General features: G+C 45.2%; 1 protein-coding gene across 1 annotated transcript in view; it reads left to right on the plus strand.

Moving 5' to 3' along the window:
• Positions 1 to 3,396: 3,396 nt before the first annotated feature.
• Positions 3,397 to 21,223, plus strand: part of LOC311234556 (monocarboxylate transporter 12-B-like) — a gene marked incomplete at its 3' end in the record, with an annotated part of 90,713 nt that continues 72,886 nt past the window's right edge. The window contains exon 1 of the mRNA XM_084321805.1: positions 3,397 to 3,505. The remainder of the gene's footprint in view (positions 3,506 to 21,223) is intronic.

Raw genomic sequence — 21,223 nt, forward strand, 5'->3', positions numbered from 1 at the left:
TTATTTCACCTCATTGTCATGGTGTTTGAAAAGTAGATGTATCATGGTGTTTGAAAAGTAAATTATCATGGTGTTTGAAAAGTAAATGATCATACCTAAACCATTGCTGCAGTGGTACATTTATCAATGCTAAAGATATCAGTGAGGAATAGAAATATTTGGGAAACAGCATTTTAATATAGTCTGGGTTGAAAAATAGTGAACCTATTCTTTAAAACTATTTACAACATATATTTTACAGGATATAAAACAGTTTAACAGTTGAAGTTAATTCGAGTGCCGTTGAGCTTCTTCCTTTCTCCCAACTCTCCTCCTGCCCTCTCCTTCTGTCCTCCTATACTCCCGTTCTCTCCTCCTGCCCTCTCCTTCTCTCCTCCTGCCCTCTCCTTCTGTCCTCCTATACTCCCCTTCTCTCCTCCTGCCCTCTCCTTCTGTCCTCCTATACTCCCCTTCTCTCCTCCTGCCCTCTCCTTCTGTCCTCCTATACTCCCGTTCTCTCCTCCTGCCCTCTCCTTCTGTCCTCCTATACTCCCCTTCTCTCCTCCTATACTCCCCTTCTCTCCTCCTGTCCTCTCCTTCTGTCCTCCTATACTCCCCTTCTCTCCTCCTGCCCTCTCCTTCTCTCCTCCTGCCCTCTCCTTCTGTCCTCCTATACTCCCCTTCTCTCCTCCTGCCCTCTCCTTCTCTCCTCCTGTCCTTTCCTAATGTACTCTCCTAATGTACTCTCCTATCTCCATCTCTCCCTCCCCCCTCTCTATCTTCCCCATTCTCTCCATTAAACTTAATATATTGTACCTGGATACTGGCTGGATCAGTGGGATATTTTAATGGCAACAGGAGAGCATTCAAGTTATTTGTTGTTGTGTCGTTTTAATTATTTCTCTCCCATCATCATTTTCATCCTCGCTTTCTTTAGCATCTCCATGACAGTCTTCATCATCATTTCTCTCCATAGCATCATCTGCATTCCCCTTCCTCAACTTCATCATTTCTCTCCATAGAATCATCTGCATTTTCTCTTTCCTCCACTTCTTCATCATTTCTCTCCATAGAATCATCTGCATTTTCTCTTTCCTCCACTTCTTCACCATCTCTCTTCCTGATATCATCATTTCCCACTTGAATATCTCCATCTTCATTGTCTGTACGGGTTCATCCCTGTTCCCCGGGTCCTATGTTCCCTGATTGATTGAACATTTTATTAATTTTTATTATTTTATTAATTATTAATGTCCGCCTTGTTTCGAACTGGTTAAGCTTGCGACTCTTTCAAAGTTGGTTAAGGTTAGAGTTTGGAATCAGGGCTGGTGGTCTGACTATCTATCACTACCGGGGAACATAGACATGCTCCCGTCTGTACTGTCTTTATCTAAGGTGGAGTGTTACGATGGGGTAGGTGTGTTGGACCCAATTGCAGAGTTGAACATAAGGAGGCGGAATGAGATAGTTGTTCTTTCACAATTAAACAGTTTCTTTATTGTGAACAGGAAGCATAACACACTAAAGTAAATACTTTGAAACAGGCAAATCACAGGGAAGACGTAAGTCTCCAAAAACGAGGAAGTAGTTCTAAACTCGAACTGAGAAATGTTTGTAGGGCAAACATCCACACGATAATACATTAATTAATAAATGAATACTAAATGGACTAAGCACGACACCACTCTTGGTATCACCATTATGCTCCCGACATGAGCGATAACAAATGCTTCAGGTAGTACTCACGCCTGTGGACAGTGAAGAACTGACAAAGAGAGAGGACATCAGGTGAGCATATGAAGGAGAGTCAACTACACACAGCAGGCGTTAATTAGCAATCAGGACAAATTAGAAGAGAGGAAGGGTGAAATACTCCAGGGTGGCGCTAGGACTTTTACTCCTACAAGAGAGCAAAAGGCCCAAACATTACAGTGGAGCAAATAATATTTGTTTTATAATAGTAATATAATTGTACTGTATATTCATACTGTAGCCTACAATGTTATAATTGTATTATAAAATAATATGTATACAGCACTACCACTAGCCCTCTTGCCTTGATTGGAATAAAAAGGGTCTATGGTTGGTCAATTTAAATGTTTAAGACAGAATTTTCTGTCCAAAATAAGCATTATTGACCATGTTAGCACCAGATTCTCAGTTATAATCCAAACTATGGCTCTGTGAGACAAGCTTGTACACGTAGCTAGTAGTGAGGACTTACAAATACATACCTGTATCCTTATCTCCTCCCTTACTATTGTTGCTTTGGACTAACATTTTCAGAAGAGAAGCTGCCTCTTGCAGCATTTTCAGCTGCTTATTAATATTCTTCCGATTTCTTTCTCTCCTTGGCATTCTGTAATCATACAATATAGGCCAATGCTAAACCCACTTTTAAGTTAGCTTTAAAAAGCAATTCACACTGAACTTTAAAATGCTATGGGTATATTTTGTGCAAATTATCCTAAAATAATTTGTACACTTTATTTCTGAATTGAGAACACAGGTTAGCATAGAATCAGCTAAGCAAGGTAAGCGCAATGTTTTCAACTGTGGGGGCACATGGTCACATTTAGACCATTGGAGGGGCACCAATGGGCACATCCTCTAGTTTTTTCACTCAAAAGGGCATTTTAGCGTGATGTTTTTCAACTGTGGGGCACATGGTCAAGTAACAGTTTAGACCATTGGAAGAGCACCAATAGGGCACACCCTCTCATTTTTCAAAAGGGCACTTTAGCGTGCATTTTTCAACTGTGGGGGCACCATGGGGGGGGGGGGGGGCGATCGCCCCCTTGCCCCCCCCCCCCCCCCCTGAGTCCGCCAGGGGTGAGGTGGGTTCTAGGAGTCAGGTCAAGCAGTAGTCTGACCAGTTTGTTTTGTGATGTTTGTAATTTTGTTTTTAGCGCCTTTGAGGTGCTTTGGTACCATGAGGTGCAAGCATAGTCGCACTGCAGTACCCTTGATTAGAATTAGAACACACATTTACTGTACACTTAAAAAAAACTTTCACTGCCACACTACCAAACGGTTAACCCTTTCACTGCAACAATACACAGGTTAACCCTTTCACTGCCACACGACAGCCGGTTAACATACATTTTCCGAACAACGGGAGAGTTGGTGAAAAGTTTATCTGATAATATACGAGGTGAACAGGTGTGAGTGAACGGTAAGAACACAGCGTCCGCACCTCCTCCCTCCTCCCGTCACCCCCCCCTCCTCCTCCCTCCTCCCGTCACCCCCCCCTCCTCCTCCCTCCTCCCGTCACCCCCCCTCCTCCACCCTCCTCCCGTCCCCACCCCCCCCTCCTCCTCCCTCCTCTCCTCCCTCTATAAGCCCGGGGGCACCGGGCCCCGTGCACGGCGGAGTCCCTGAGGCAGGAGGATGGAGTGCGGGCGCGGAGACAAACGGCTCAACAGAAAACTATAAAGAGGAAAACTGTTGCTCGATGACTCAGAGCTGCTCACGTGTAGAAACGCCGGTGGAATGGACAGAGAAGGAACGGTTGGAAGACGTTGATGTAAGTAAAACACTTTTCCACTTTTTCTTTTTCAGTTGTGTTTCCAGTAGCCGCCCCTCTCATTCTCAGCACCTTAACGTGTCTCCAAACAGAGGTACACAACTATAACGTATGTGTTCAATCATCTGTATGTATACTTATTACATACATGCCATTCATTACACTGTCAATCAGCTTGATATCGGTATCTTTGTCAAGTTGTTTTACTTACTTTACTTTACTTTACTCTCTCTCTCTCTCTCTCTCTCTCTCTCTCTCTCTCTCTCTCTCTCTCTCTCTCTCTCTCTCTCTCTCTCTCTCTCTCTCTCATATGCTTCACTATTCTGAATACTCACTTTTCCCAGCTGTGACAGAAGAAAGCTGTAGATTTGGTCTGATCAGAGGCAGCAGGAGGTATTTGCTAGTATTTATAATAAAACACAAGTTACTTGTGCCCTAATGATACGGATAAGCACAATGAAGAAACCCACTCCCATTGTTGCCAAAAGAAAGTCTTAACATGCCTATATACTTATACTATGGAATTAGACACTATGCATGTATTACCATAATGGCCCCCAAACAACATTGCCAACTTCACCAGACCCACACAGCTGGCCCCTGCTCTGGATAAGGGGTCCCTCTCAAGAGCTTTCCATAATTAGATTTCCCACTCTCTTCTTAAAGAAGTAGTAGCCTACCAAATAATACAACCATATGTCTTGTTCTCTAAACTCTTACACAATGTAGATTTGATTTGATCCTTTTTTATTTATTTATTTATTTATTTATTTATTTATTTATTTATTTATTTATTTATTTATTTATTTATTTATTTATTTATAACAGCATATTGAATAATATCTTATAAAAGAACATCTCAATTAATCTTTAGTACGAATCTGATTTCTTGTGGTGTTCTGCTGGCTCTCGCTGCCTATCTACACGTTGGGTTGTGGTGGCCATGTGGTTTGGTATGTAGCGTCTATCTACACGTGGGTTGTGGTGGCCATGTGGTTTGGTATGTAGCGTCTATCTACACGGTGGGTTGTGGTGGCCATGTGGTTTGGTATGTAGCGTCTATCTACACGTGGGTTGTGGGGACCATGTGGTTTGGTATGTAGCGTCTATCTACACGGTGGGTTGTGGTGGCCATGTGGTTTGGTATGTAGCGTCTATCTACACGGTGGGTTGTGGTGGCCATGTGGTTTGGTATGTAGCGTCTATCTACACGTGGGTTGTGGGGACCATGTGGTTTGGTATGTAGCGTCTATCTACACGTGGGTTGTGGGGACCATGTGGTTTGGTATGTAGCGTCTATCTATCTACACGTTGGGTTGTGGGGGCCATGTGGTTTGGTATGTAGCGTCTATCTACACGGTGGGTTGTGGGGACCATGTGGTTTGGTATGTAGCGTCTATCTATCTACATCAGGGGTGGGCAATTATTTTTCCCGGGGGGCCGAATGAGCAACTGAAAATATGTTGGAGGGCCGGGTCAAAATTCCAAACTCAATTATGCATAATATACATTTTATTTCTATATAAAAAGCAGTAAATGGCATTGTTTTGACCCCTGGTAAGAGTGTATGTTATTATTTGGCAATTAAAAGGTGAGGTTAGCTTTCAAAAATATAATTTATTCAAATATAATTTATTTCCAAAATGATAAACAAAATGTGAAACATTAATAACAAAGGGCATATATGAAAAAGTGCTATACAAATAAAGTTATTATTTTGAGTTTCATATACTATTGAAACAAGGATTTTCTTAGCTTTCTAAAGACATATCACATCATCTTATAGCCAAAATAAACAAGACATGTCACTGAACTGTGTAAAGAAAAGTGTCCCAGTAGCCTTTTTTACTTTACATGCCTATATTAAACATTTAATGTTTTCAGAACTGTGCAAAAAAAAGAAAAAGAAATATCAAGTGTCCCATTTCACTTGTTATATTTCCACATTTTAGTGTTCTTCAGCTCTTTTTTTTTCATTCGGTGTGATAAATCCAGTCTCTGTTGAGCTTTAACAAGTCCATCAAAGTCAGGTTGCATGTCTGAGGTGGAGATGCGAAGCACAGCTGCCAGATGTTCATCAGTGAGAGAGGATCTGTACCTGGACTTGGTAAACGTCATGACTGAGAATGTCTGTTCACATATAGGTCGAACCAAAGAGAACCAACATCTTCTGAGCATGTCTCCTCATGTTTGGAAAGTTCTCCTCCTTGAGAGCAGAGTAGAACTCTAGCAGTGATGCTGACTTAAAGTGCTCTTTCAGTAGTGAATCAGACTGCAGGTCAATGAGTTCAAGCTGAACATCAGTGGGTGCACTATCAACACTGTAGGTAAAGGGAGAGGAAACCAGCTGCATTTCATCCTCAACCTTTTTGAAATCTTGAAAACGCCTTGAAAATTCATCATGCAGTGCTCCCAACATGGATGAGTACCTGTGCCGGTGATCAGCTGATGGTTTGACTTCTTTCAGGGTTTTCATGTGTTTGAGATTGTTGCTGCCTAGTTGCCTTGAAATTAATTGCAACTTTGTCATGAAGGCTTTCACATGGCTATGCATTTCATGAGCAAAAATGCCCTTGCCCTGCATGTGTTCAGTAGGGATGGGTACCGTTCACATTTGAACCGATACGGTACCGGTACCTGTGAATCGATACCGGTACCCAACGGTACCTTTTTTCTGTACTTTAGTCTCAAAAAATGTAATCTACCTACCTCAGTTGTGAAAAAAGAAATCCAAACTTCAAATAACCACACTTTCGACCGTTTTCGGCTTGCCCCGACTGCTTTGTTGTTGAATCAAGTCAAATCCTAGGTAATCGTATATTGTGCGTGTGAACGTTGACATGAAAAGAAAAAAGTATCCGGCCCGCAGGCCGTACAATGCCCAGGTCTGATCTACATGATGGGTTGTGGTGGCCATGTGGTTTGGTATGTAGCGTCTATCTATCTACACGGTGGGTTGTGGTGGCCATGTGGTTTGGTATGTAGCATCTATCTATACATGTTGGGTTGTGGTGGCCATGTGGTTTGGTATGTAGCATTTGCATCGACACACACACACACACACACACACACACACACACACACACACACACACACACACACACACATATATATACACTTATACACATATGATGACCTTTTTATTTGACCCCCATGAGTAGCATAGGTGTTTGGCAAGGGGATTGTGATTCTTCATTGAGCGCTTGTCCTTATCGTCAGGGCACAAGTATCTTGTGTTTTATTATGAATTAATTACACAGCTACAAAGAGCGGTTGCTTAGTCTTAAATGGTTTGACGTATAATTCAACCTACCGTACAGCAAAGAGACTCTGGACGGTGGACTCTCAACGGAAAAGTATCACGATATTTAGCTCCAAGTGAAAACATAGCGATAATTATGAATAACGTGAAAGAATAAATACAGGAAAACATCAATGCAAATTCACTTTGTATCACTATTAACTCATTGACCGCCACGCTCTTTTCCCATCTTTACTCAATAGCGCCAGCATTATTGACCATTTTAGCGATGTTTGCAGACCCATCGTGTGTTCTGTATTATAGCTATGGAGACAATAGTATGGCTCATTTGAAAGGCATTGTTCATAGTCCATCACTGACTAACCAGTTAATTTCTACATACTGTAGTTTGTTCACTATTACACGCTAAACATCGGCCCGTTCCAAAATAATCCAGTCTTTTTTCATAGATCGCGAGATATGAGGCGTTATATGCAATATGCCCAAATCATTCGGGTTGCTCGCTTGAAACCCAAAATACTTCCAAATCAAAGGTATATACCATGTACATATGTGTCATCACAAAATTATCAAGGGGGGGGGGGGGTCATTTTAACTCAATACTGCGATCGTTACCAAAAGTGCGTTTTAGGTCCGGTAAAATACGACACTGTGATCGGTACAAAAACATGTTTCAGGTTCGGTAAAATAGACATAGAATAGACCTTACCTTAGCCAGAAGGTACTACAAAAAGAATAATCCCCAGTGATCCCATCGCCATCGCGATTACTCATGTATATGTGTATACTTGTTGTGTATAAGGGAAATAGGTTTAAGGCGATAAAATCTCGTCGCTCTGTCCTCTGAAGGGGAGGAGTTCTTGCAAAATAAAATAAAAGTGTCCACACACTAAACTATCCCAGTTCAAAAGGTAGGCGATACTGCCACCTGGCAGGATTCGATCGTCATTGCAATTGTAACGTAGGCAGATGTGCCAGGGAGACCCAGGGAGCTCCGGCCGAGTGTCTAGAACGGGGATCAAAGGAAAAATATCAAAGGATCCAAAAACGAGTATATTCGTTTTTGGCGCAGAAAGAGTTAATACCAAACCTGTCATATTATAACGTTCTGAAGGGTTTGGAGTCCAGACCTCAGCCTTGAACCTTGAGGTAAACATCTCCATGGGGTTATTCTGAGGCTGAAGTCACTCTTGTGTTTTCTCATAAATCAGAGTGAAACCACCAGCTGGCCGGTGCAGGCTCCTCTGCATGTACTGTTTGTCTTGCTAGATACTTTAGGGGCGCTTCATTTACCTTCCCCGAGACCAATGGGCCAAATCAGACCCAACTCACTGCAATGCAAACATTGCACAGATGGTGTGGTGTGGGGGGTGAGCTTTAATCAAGCGCATCTTGAGCATTCTGAATGGAAACTAACATTTCAGCGTGAATGGTCCGCAGGGACGTGCGTAGGACGGCTGGTCAGGTCTGTGTGGAGTTACTTGCCAGGTCAGAAGACAGACCTGCCTGTTGTATATATAGGCCTCCATCTGGCTCCAGCAACGAGTTGGCGCAAAATACCGTCACAGTCGTAGTGTGTGGCACTTTTTAAATACTTATTTCACAGTAGCTGCACTGTTGCTCCACCCCACCGGGAGGAATTGCTGAGCAAATCCTGTGGTGCAGGATCCTGTGTGGTGCTAATGCAGGGTGGGAGGACGTTCACATTAGCCACCACTGAACTGGATCTGAATCCAGATTAATCACCAGGTACATGCAGGCTATTTATATACTACTAGTTACTAGCTCTGGTGAGTTGGTGGACATAACATAAATTGGACAAGATAAAGTGACATATTACGGATATAATGGACATGGACAAGAGACAGATTGAATGAAATCACACAGACATTTTAGCTTGTCGCACGAGAGCGCAGAATAATGTGCACATATGAGGAGGGAAGGTCTGCGTAACCGTGCGTAACCTTGTGTAACGGTGTGTAACCGTGCGTAACCATGTGTATCGGTGTTTCCACAGCTGGAAATGATAGAACTCCCTGCGACAGGCAGCTACATCTTGTATTTGAATGTGGGCGTGATGACCTTAAACAACCTGCGCCGTACTAGATCAGACCGCCCCCCAAAGAAATGCTACCACTATAAACATGAATTAATTTGATTTGGATTCATTTTGAAAAATTATACATTTTTAGATCATGCCAGATGCATGTTTTGGGTCGGATATTTGGCCATTTTAATGTAGGTGTTAACATCACCTAAGGTAGGGAAATACCTGTGAACCTGGGGCTGTGTGGATCTGTAGGTGCTGTTGTTATATATAGGTATTGTGTTGTTGTAAGATGCAGGCGTTGTTGTAAGATGCAGGTGCTGCTGTAAGATGCAGGTGTTGTTGTAAGATTCAGGTGTTGTTGTAAGATGCAGGTGCTGCTGTAAGATGCAGGTGCTGCTGTAAGATGCAGGTGCTGTTGTAAGATGCAGGTGTTGTTGTAAGATGCAGGTGTTGTTGTAAGATGCAGGTGTTGTTGTAAGATGCAGGTGTTGTAAGATGCAGGTGCTGCTGTAAGATGCAGGTGTTGTTGTAAGATGCAGGTGTTGTTGTAAGATGCAGGTGCTGTTGTAATTAGTGCTGTCAATCGATTAAAATATTTTACTCGATTAATCGCATGATTGTCCATAGTTAACTCGCGATTAATCGCATTTTTTTCCCTACCTTAAACGAAAATGTTTCAAGTTCCACGTTTTAATACTCTTATCAACATGCGAGTCAACGAATGCTTGCTTTATGCAGCCATTTAACACAAAAGGAGGACCCTCATGCATTGCAAATTTGCATCAAATTCAAAACAGAGTGATGCACAAAATAACTTAAAAGAAAATAATAATTTGAACAATGAATAAAGTGTGCATGAAATAATAGGGGAAAGAAAACGTTAGGAACTTGTTACATTCACCCACACAAGGGCTGATTAATTACACACCCCCCCCCTCTCTCTCACACTCTCTTGCCCCTTCCTCATCTCTCTCACCCCCCTCTCTCTCTATATCTCACACACACACACGCACGCACGCACGCACACACACACACACACACACACACACACGCACACGCACACGCACACACACACGCACACACACACACACACTTCAGAAACAAAAATAGTATCAATGAGAGCATCAATAATACACCTGAGTGAAGTCTAGTAAAAAAAAAAAAAATCTTAAAAGTTAATCGTGAGTTAAAAGAAATAGTGGCGTTAATAGAATCGAGCGATAACGCGTTAATACCGCCTTAACTTTGACAGCCTTAGTTGTAAATAATATATAGGTGCTGTTGTAGGATGCAGGTGCTGTTGTAATATATAGGTGTTGTTGTAAGATGTGGTGCTGTTGTAAGATGTGGTGCTGTTGTAAGATGCAGGTGCTGTTGTAAGATGCAGGTGCTGTTGTAAGATGCAGGTGCTGTTGTAATATATAGGTGCTGTTGTAATATATAGGTGCTGTTGTAATATATAGGTGCTGTTGTAAGTCATAAATGAGACCATAAATGATTCAGCTCTTTTGATGGTTGAGTTATCTACTACAGCATGCCAAGGAATAGGGTGTTATATTGCTGTATCATTATTTCCCCTCATCCCTACTAGTAGACATACTGTGTCATGTTGGAGAAGATGTTTATGGTTGTTATGGATCTTAACTCACAGTCATAGGAACATTGCATTGAAATTGGGCCCAGAACAGCATGACCTTTGTATTATGGAAGGAACTGATAAACAATTACAAAATAATCTCTGAGGGCATCATATTAGACCCAACACAGTCTCTGGAGTGAAACAGAAGGAAGCATTTTGTATAAAAGTATTCTGTACTTCTGTATGACAACTAATAAAGAACTTGAACTTGAGACCCAATTTCAGCCATAAAAAAGTTAACCAGTCTGTGTTCCTGTACACACACTGTATTAGTATTTTTACTTTGTACCATACTTAAAAGGTCCACTATCTTATAAATGGCCTTTTCCAGTGGTTTGCATTGTTTTCTAGCAATGTGGGGTTGTACCAACACTGACTAGATGTGAAGTCTCTAGCCACTCCCGTTTCTTCAGTTCAGCTCAGACAAGAACCTCCCCCACTGAACCAAGCCATTCAGAATTGACTTGCTATCCTATTGCTAACGTATTGCTGCATAGCGTCGTTTTCTGGGATTAGACAGGATTACTCTAAAACTATAGTCAAATTCACCACGGTATAAAACGGGAATGTATGGATGCATTTTTTTCCCCTTTAACACATATTGAACGATAGATAGTCGATGTCAAATGGGCCATAGTATTGTATCCATAGCTATAATATAGAATATGGTTATAGCCCTGCAAACACCGCCTAGTATTCCTATATTTTAGAGCGTCTGCCTTTTAACAACACATCACGCATATCGCTGTGGCGTCCATAGTGTTAAAAGAAAAGAGTCAGGGCGGAAGGGGGAAAGGGGGTGGGCTACTTGGGAGCCGGGCCATGTTGCACGAAGGCAAGTGTGAACAGGTGGGTTTTTAGGTGGGTTTTGAAGAGGTTGATGGTGTCGGAGCCTCGGATGGAAGGGGAGAGGGAGTTCCACAGCCTGGGGGCAGCTACGGAGAAAGCTCGGTCTTTCTGATTATAGTCACAGGTCAACAGATTATACTGCATTTTGTAAACAACAAACATGAAACAAAGCTCTGTGGTCTGGAGCACGTTTTGATGTAAATAAGTGGGAGGGGCCTGAGGGTGTCAAAGCCACTAATTGGCCTTGTATGTTGTCACACCAGAACTCTGCTCTCTGATTGGCGGGGGGGGGGGGGGGGCAGCGCTTTGTTCGGTTCAGACACATTGTGTGTCTCTGTGATGAACGAAGGATCGACACACACACACGCACGCACACACACACACACACACACACACACACACACACACACACACACACACACACACACACACACACACACACACACACACACACACACACACACACACACACACACACACACACACACACACACACACACACACACACACACACACACACACACCAGCAACAACAACAAGGCTTTTCTTTGGGCCTATTGTTATTTTGCTGAGTGATTCCTGATACTTCCTCTGCCCTACACTTCCACAGTGCTCAGTGCCTGTTGTTGTCCAGTGGTTGAGACCACAGCTGGGGATGGGGCAGCCCGGCCAAAGTGGCTGACTACTGACTAGATATGATGCACTTGAGATGGACGTGTTACAAGCTCACTAGCATGAGGCTCAAATGCAACACAATCCTCGCCACCGTCACACATGTGGAGCAAATGGAAAGGGTATACTCAATTACAGTAACTAGAGTAAATGTAATTAGTTACTTTTCACCATTGGGTCATGAGAGACGAGCACCCACATCTACTATTTAAAGGGATAGTTCAGATCTTCGGACATAAGTTGTATGAAATACTGTCCAGTAGTGTAGTGGATACAGGGCTATTAGCTTACTTACTGAGTGCCGTGGTCAGAGTTGTGGTCGGGTTCCGAGTGAACCGAGAAGCTTTAGACGGGCAGCAAGTGGCAGTAATGGGGTCCACAAATTCAAAACTTTTAACGTTTTAATCCACATCACAACATGCAGGCAAAGGGTTAACCACCTCCAAAACAAAACCACATCATAACATGCAGGCAAAGGGTTAACCACCTCCAAAACAAAACCACATCACAACATGCAAAGGGTTAACCACCTCCAAAACCACGTCCTCCTGCTTTGTGAAACAGCTGATACGCCGCATTGCCAGTGAAGCGTATCTCACATACTGTGCAACTCTGGTTTGCCATAGATTCTCTTTTTAGAGGGAGTGAGCAGAGCCTGGTCAGAAAAGTGGAATAGGCCTCGAACTTGGGTGAATGGTAAATAAATGGTAAATGGTGCATTTATATAGCAGCTTTTATCCAAAGCACTTTACAATATTTGTTCCTCACATTCACCCATTCACTCACACATTCACACACCGACGGCAGAGGCAACCATGCAAGGGTTAGAGCCTTAGAGGTTAAGTGTCTTGCTCAAGGACACTTCAACATGCTGCCCGGGAGGAGCGGGAATCAAACCGGGAACCTTCCGATTACCAGACGACCGCTCTACCTCCTGAGCCACTGTATACTCTATGACCCCTTCATACTACAAATCTATGACCCCTTTCATACTTCAACTATGACCGCTTTCATACTTTAACTCTATGACCCCTTCATACAAACAAATCTATGACCCCTTTCATACTTCAACCATGACCCCTTTCATACTTTAAATATATGACCCCTTTCATACTTTAAATCTATGACCCCTTTCATACTTTAACTCTATGACCAACTTCATACTACAAATCTGTGACTGTAACCCCTTTCATACTTCAACTATGACCCTTTCATACTTTAACTCTATGACACCTTTCATACTTTAACTATATGACCCCTTTCATACTTTCAATCTATGACCCCTTTCATACTCACAATCCAGTTGAATTCCTAGAGGTACATATGTATACTGTACAACTACTAATTTGCTTTGGCGGACACATACATTGAGCAAATTAAACAGACTGTGAGGATGGGGGGTTCTTGCGGAGCCCAATAGCAAAACACAGGAGGAGAGAATGGAGCGGTTTAGGGTTCTTTAATTATTCTTCCCAACCAAGCAGAGTATAACAGGAATGTGAAACAGGAATGTGAACAACACGGAGGTTATAATGTTCTTGGGGGGAAGAAGAATGAGAGCAGGTGCACTTCAGTGCAGCTGTCGGCAGCGAGAGAGAGAGGACACAGGTCTTGCGCTTGAGAGCGAGCAGGAGTCCTCTTTGCGGGGCTCGAGAGCGTCAGGGTGGAAGGATGCTGGGGCTCGAGACGTCAGGGTGGAAGGACGCTGGGGCTCGAGACATCAGGGTGGAAGGGCGCTGGAGCGAAGTCCTGGGGCACAAGAAACAGAAGGTTAGGGCAAGCATAAACAGGGGTAGTTACAGCTGGTCTTCAGGTAGCGTCGTCGTACCTCGGTAGGCAGTTTAACACTGCGACGTCGGATGACGGGATCTGCCAGTTGAAGTAGGGAACGCTTGATGAGGTGATCTCTTGCAGCCGCGCTGATTGCCCCTCATCTGGCAGACTCGAGCTCCGATCGTGACACAGACATAATATACATAGTAAAGGACAAGAGATTTTTACATAACATACACAATGGGCCTTATTCACGAAGCAATATAAGAATAGATTTCCTCTTATTTTTGTAATGGTCCACCTGTCCTGAGGTTTTCCCCTGCCCTTCACTCGCCTCCACCTTTGCACAGACTTTCCCCTGCTCCTCACTTGCCCCCACCTTTGCACAGACTTTCCCCTGCTCCTCACTCGCCCCCATCTTTGCCACCTACTGGACAGATGCTGTCATTGCTCCTCCTCCATTTATGTGTTGTTAAAGTGTCAGTGTTTTTGTGTTTTCTCCCCATTTTGCTGTCGCTCCCTGTATATCTGTTACCCTCTGTGCTCCCGTGTTTTTGTTAAGTGTTATGTTCCTAGTTGTTAGTTATTTGCGTTGTTGTATGATTGTTGTTATGTTTACTCTGTCTAGTGTTCAGTCTTTTCTTGTGTCTATTTCCTTCCTGGTTGTCTCTCTCCCCATGTGTATCTCGTTTTGCTGATTGCCCTTCTGTGTCTCATGTGTGTTAATTGTTCCCCCTATATCTGTTGTGCCTTCCCTGCCCTCCAGTGTCGGTTCATTGTTTGTGTTCATGGTCTGTTTGCTGTCTGTTTGCTGTCTGTTGTTGTCGATGTCCATGTTCTGTCAGTTACTCTGTTCCTGTGATCCTGTGACTCCCTATCCAGTATTTTGTAGTAAGTGTTTCCAGTGTTAATGTTCTTTGTTCTCCATCTTTGTTTTCGTGTTACAGTTCGTTTTTGGTTAGTGCTTTGTTTGTAGATTAGTTTGTTTGTTTTCCCTACCAGCTCTGCTGTGGTTCTTAGTTATTTGGTTTATGTTTTTGTCCTCTGCCAGCTATTGCTGTGCTACCCCTGTCTTGTTGCACCAAGTAAAGGCTCATTTTGATATACTTCACCCCTGGCTCCTCGTCTCGTTCTGCCTATTGCCCTTTCTCTTCATCCTGTTCTGCGCTTGGGTCCTCCGCCAACACTATCCCTAACATTATGAACTGACCAGAATTGGACCCAGCGAACAGGACAAGGGAGGCCTTGAGCACCCTGGCTGTCCTCGCCATGGGCGAGGTTGATTCCTTCTCCTTGGAGGAGAAGAGGGCCACCCTGTGTCTGGTCTACTCGGTCAGAGAGTGGAACCCTGAGCCGACCCCACAGCTGGACAAGTACCTGAGGACCTGGATAGAGTGCCTATTCCAGCCTCCAGTCTCCAGCCAAGCCTCTACTGCTGGCAAGGCCTCAACTGCCAGCATGGTCCCGACTGCTGGTAAGGCCTCTACTGCCAGCATGGCTTCAGTGGTTAGCTTAGCCTCAACTGCTAGCATAGCTACTGCTAGTACAGTCCCTACTGCTAGCGTAGCTTCCACAGCTAGCACGGCCTCCACTGCTAGCACAGCCCCTACTGCTAGTACCTACTGCTAGCGTAGCATCGTCAGCTAGCCTGTTCCCCACTGCTAGGACTGCCCCTTCAGCTAGCAAGGTCAGTTTGCCAGGAGCCGCTCTGTTGGCTAATCCCTTGGTTTCCATGGCTAGCACAGCCCCTACTGCTAGTTCAGTCCCTACTGCTAGCATAACTTTGTCAGCTAGCCTGTTCCCCACAGCTAGGACTGCCCCTTCAGCTAGCTTGTTCCCTACAGCTAGCACAGCCTCTACTGCTAGCTTAGCTTCTACTGCTAGTACAGTTTCTACTGCTAGCGTAGCTTCCACAGCTAGCCAGGCCTCCACTGCTAGCGTAGCTACTGCGTCTAGCCAGGCCTCCACAGCTAGCACAGTCCCTACTGCTAGTGTAGCTTCGTCAGCTAGCTCGTCCCCTATGGCTAGGAGAGCACTCTGTGTGGGCTCCTTAGCCCCTACTGCTTGCCTACCCCCTACAGCTAGAACGGCCCCTTCAGCTAGCTTGTCTCCCACAGCTAGGACTGCCCCTTCAGCTAGCTTGTTCCCTGCAGCTAGTAGTTCTCCGAAGGCTAGCAAGACTCGGAAGGCTAGCAAAGCCCTTACAGCTAGCAAAACGTCTGCAGCTAGCAGAACCTCTACAGCTAGCATGACCTCAGCTGCTAGTGTAGCCCCGGCTGCTCCTGTCCCTGCTCCGGCTCCCGGGGAGACCCCGACTCCTGGTCCGGGTCATGCTTTTGCTCCGGTTCCTGGGGAGTCACCAGCTCCCGGTTCTGCTTCTATGCCTGGTCCGGCCTCTATGCCTGGCCCAGCCTCTACGCCTGGTCCGGCCCCTACGCCTGGCCTGGCCTCTACGCCTGAGTTCGGTTCTACGCCCGGTCCGGCTCCCCCGCCTGGCCCAGCCACTACGCCCAGGTCTGCTTCAACGCCTGGTCCCGGTCCCACGTCTGGTCCTGCCCCCAAGTCCAGGTCCGCGTCTATGTCTGGTCCCGGCTCTACATCTGGTCCCGGCTCCTCGTCTGGTCCCGCCTCTACGTCCGGGTCTGCTTCTACGTCTGGTCCCGACTCCTCATCTGGTCCCGCCTCTACGTCCGGGTCTGCTCCTATGTCTGGTCCCGACTCCTCGTCTGGTCCCGCCTCTACGTCCAGGTCTGCTTCTACGTCTGGTCCCAGCTCCCCATCTGGTCCCGCCTCAGCACCCGGTCCTGCTTCTTCGCCTGGTCCCGGTTCTGCGCCTGGTCCAGTTCTACGCCATGGTCTGCACCGTGGTCTATGCCGTGGTCTGCGCCGAGGCCCACGTCTGGGTCTGCGCCGAGGTCTACGCCTGGAGGCACTCCTGTCCGGGGTCCTACACCGGGTCCCGTTTCCGGGGGGACCCCAGCCCCAGGTCCTACTCCTGGGCTGTCGCCTCAGCCCCCCTGCTCCAGCCCCCCCTCGTCGGCCCTCCGTCCCCGTTTCCAGTCCCCCTGATCCTGTGTCGCGTTCTCCCTTCTCCAGACCCCTCTCCGGTCCTGTTCCCTGGCCCCCCTTCTATGCCCCTCCTGGGTTCTTTTCTCCACCCCCGTGCTCCAGTTCTCCTCGGCCCCCCAGCCCCAGTCCCATTGGTCCTTTCCCCTGGCCCCCCTACTCCAGCCCCTTTCCTCAGCCCCCCTTCTCCTATGCCCCTCCAAGGTTTTTGTCACCGCCCCCCTGCCCCAGGGCCCCCCATCCTAGCCCTGTTCGTCCTGACCTTTTCCCCGGACTCTCCCTGTGTTCACCCTCCCTGGATCCCGGCCCCCGTCTTGCCCGTCCCCGGGTGGTCTTATGGGCCGTCTGGTAGCCGTCCCTTGAGGGGGGAGAACTGTAAGGGTCCACCTGTCCTGAGGTTTTCCCCTGCCCTTAACTCGCCCCCACCTTTGCACAGACTTTCCCATGCTCCTCACTTGCCCCCACCTTCGCACAGACTTTCCCCTGCTCCTCACTCGCCTCTTTGCCACCTACTGGACAGATGCTGCCATTGCTCCTTCTCCATTTATGTGTTGTTAAAGTGTCAGTGTTTTTGTGTTTTCTCCCCATTTTGCTGTTGCTCCCTGTATATCTGTTACCCTCTGTGCTCCCGTGTTTTTGTTAAGTGTTATGTTCCTAGTTGTTAGTTCTTTGTGTTGTTGTAGGATTGTTGTTATGTTTACTCTGTCTAGTGTTCAGTCTTTTCTTGTGTGTTTCCTTCCTGGTTGTCTCTCTCCCCATGTGTGTCTCGTTTTACTGATTGCCCTGCTGTGTCTCATGTGTGTTAATTGTTCCCCCTATATCTGTTGTGCCTTCCCTGCCCTCCAGTGTCGGTTCATTGTTTGCGTTCATGGTCTGTTTGCTGTTGCTATTCCTGTCGATGCCTATGTTCTGTCAGTTACTCTGTTCCTGTGATCCTGTGACTCCCTATCCAGTATTTTGTAGTAAGTGTTTCCAGTGTTAGTGTTCTTTGTTCTCCATCTTTGTTTTCGTGTTACAGTTCGTTTTTGGTTAGTGCTTTGTTTGTAGATTAGTTTGTTTTCCCTACCCCTGTCTTGTTGCACCAAGTAAAGGCTCATTTTGATATACTTCACCCCTGGCTCCTCGTCTCGTTCTGCCTATTGCCTTTTCTCCTCGTCCTGTTCTGCGCGTGGGTCCTCCGCCAACACTATCCCTAACAATTTTGTTCTTAACTAGCATTTTTTCTTATTTTGTTCTTACCTGGGATTCAGCAATGTTTTCTTATTTTTGCTTTTCTCTTAGGCAAGACCAAATTCTAAGAGTGGTCGAGAGCACTCTTACCCAGATAAGAAACTGGGTAAGAGTATTTCTGAGTTTATAAACTCAGAAAATAAAAAAAAGCCTACCATTGGTCAATTGCCCCCAAATATGACTTTAAAAACTCAGAACTTATTGCGTGCATTCTGCTTCTGAAATGGATTATATGGCTGTTAGAACAGTTAGATGCTCTGGCAGGCTGTACGCATAGAATGCAGATTTAGAGATCTTCTAGATCTATTTGCAGAGCCAGATGAGTGGCTTCTTAGCCGTTTCAGATGGCCAAGAGTGGTCCTTTTCGATGTATGCAATACTAGTCTGGAGCCTCAACTTAGATACAACACACGCCGGTCAAATCCTGTGCCTCCACACCTACAAGTTCTGAGCGCACTCAGGGTTTTAGCCACAGGGACCTTTCAGAGAGAGATGGGTGACAGGACCAGTATTTCCCAACATACTGCCCGATTGGCTCTTGACAAGCGTGCAGTTGTTCAGTATTGACAAAGCCTACTTTGCTGGAACGATTAATTTTGCACGTATACAGTACGTGTGTGTGTGCGCTTGTGCGCTGAGAGGCTGCCTCATTAAGCCGTTTTTATATTTATTTATTTATGGAGCATTTATTTATCCACTCTGGTTGGATGGTGTATTGTACTTGTGCTGTATAATAGATAGATGGATAGATTTAGATGGATAATTTTATTGCAATTTCAACACATGGTTGATTGGGATTTGTCTCTGTGCAATGCTCATTACATCATAAAACAGTGTAAACACATACAATATAAAAACATACAAGAATACATACAATGCAATCCATGAAGTAGAAGTATTTCACAAACATAAAAAAAAAAAAAATGCTACAGTGCATAAAAGAGCTCAGTGCTCCATTTAAAGTGCATAATATTGCCTTAAAGTGCCTGTCGGCTAGTGCTAGCCCTTATAGTACAAAGTGCCTGTGCATTAGGGCTTGAGTTCAGGTGACGGACAACCTCGGGATATATTCTTAAAACGAGATGTCCTACACCTGAGACTTTGGAGTCTTCTATCAGAGGGAAGGGGATTAAAGAGGTAGTAAGCAGGGTGAGAGGGGTCACCAATCAGCTTCTCCCCTTTCCGCCTGCTGTGTGTGGCATATGGAGGCCACAGAAGGAAGATCACAGCCAATGATTTTTGACGCCGTGCGTACAGTTCTTTCTAGCTGTCCCCCATCATGGACGGTTGTGTTTCTGTACCACACCACCGTCACTGAAAAGGTGAGGATGCTCTGTAGAAGTTGAGCAGCGCCTCCCTGGACACACCAACCTTTTTAAGTTGGCGCAGGGAGTGGAGCCTCTGGTGGGCCTTGCTGATTATCAGACTCAGAATCAGAAAGGTCTTTATTGCCAAGTATACTTTTCACATACAAGGAATTTGCTTTGGATGTTACTGGTGCAACATTAGCGGACAGACATTAACAGACAGATAATACAATAAAGAGGTGGAGTAAAGTAAAATGAAATATGAGCTAAGTTAAGCACAATAGAATAATATATTTATGAAATAAAATACAATTATATACACTAATTAGAATGAAGTAACAAAACAGTGGGCAAGTATATCGTCCAGTAGGGTGTGTTAATGTAACACATTGGGGGGGGGGGGGTGCCAAGGAATTTAAAACGATCTACTCTCTCCACCTGCTGGCCATTTATGAACAGAGGAGGGTGGACTGCCTCCCCACGCCAGAAGTCAACTATAATAACAATACATTTGAATATAATCTAATTGTGAGATCAGTCGCAAATCGCTTCCGCGCTACCTGTTGAATGGATCAGCATGGACTGCAGACTGGAGGCAATGCCGAACCCTCTCAAGCTGTTTTGCACACCGCCCTCGCCGTTGTGCACACGCCTCATTCGCCTTATAAGGAGCTGGTGGGGCGTGTCTGTATGCAAATGTATCAACGAGAATGCGCATTTCAGTTTAAGCATGAGTGGGATTCATCATTCAAGACACCTGGGTAATAACAGATTTGGATGTTAAGAACGGGTTGATGGGGGCAGTATTAGGGGGTGGGAAAGCCGGTGGGTGGGGATCGGACGTTGTGGACAGCGACTCCTACAGGTCGGTTGGTGCGCCTGTACAGCAGAATCAGGAAGTATCGGGGGCAGCGTGAGCCTCCCATGCGTTACTTTACTCCTCGCCACTGAGAGATCGTGCTGTGCAGGTGCAAAAGATGCGACGGCTGCCTCCTCGTGTACCAGAGGGGACACGTGATGCAAGGCTTCGTCCACATTGCAGCCGACCAGTGGGAGGCATGGTCTAGAAACGTTCGAGACAGGGGAGGGAATAATTGGATAATACGAAATTGGGATGGGAGAAAAATAGAAAATGGGGAGAAAAAAGTAGATAAAAAAAAAAGAACGGGTTGATGGACGCGGTGGTGGCCTTTCTTATATTTCTCTTAACAGACAGTTGAGAAAAAACATAAGAAAAATATATATTGTGAATGAGGCCCAATGTATAGGCTACACAGTATACACCAGTGATGGGAATAATGGCATTATAAATAACGGCGTTACTAACGGCGTTAGTCTTTTCAGTAACGAGTAATCTAACGGATTACTCTTCCAATCTTAATAACGCTGTTACCGTTACTGCCAAAAAATGCGGCGCGTTACTATGATTGAAGCTGTTTTTTTCATCAGACAGATCTCTGCACCGAGAGGCAATATTGTTCTTCCTTGTTTAGTGGGCAGCGCGCGAGACAAGCGCATACATGCTGACGATTGGCTGAGGTTGAGTAAAATGTTATGGTAAGCCAATCAGAGGTAGAGGTGGGCGGGTGTTTGAAAGCATCCACAGTCTGACACACAGAGACAACACAGCGACAACACAAGCGACTCAGTCAACGACAGACCGCGGGTCCATGAGCGTTTTTTGTTCACTCTACACATAGTGCTGCACTTCCTGGTTTAATAGCACAGTATTCAGGTGCTCAGAGATATATATATCTGTATTTCATGCATGTCTTAAATGTCATGATTAGATTAGTTTAGAATGATTAGATTAGATTCTTATATCTGTATGTCATAAATGTCATGAATTGAAAATGGGGGACCCTGATGT

The sequence above is a fragment of the Notolepis coatsorum genome (assembly GCF_963971535.1).
Source record: "Notolepis coatsorum genome assembly, chromosome: 9".
In the NCBI taxonomy this organism is placed as follows: domain Eukaryota; kingdom Metazoa; phylum Chordata; class Actinopteri; order Aulopiformes; family Paralepididae; genus Notolepis; species Notolepis coatsorum.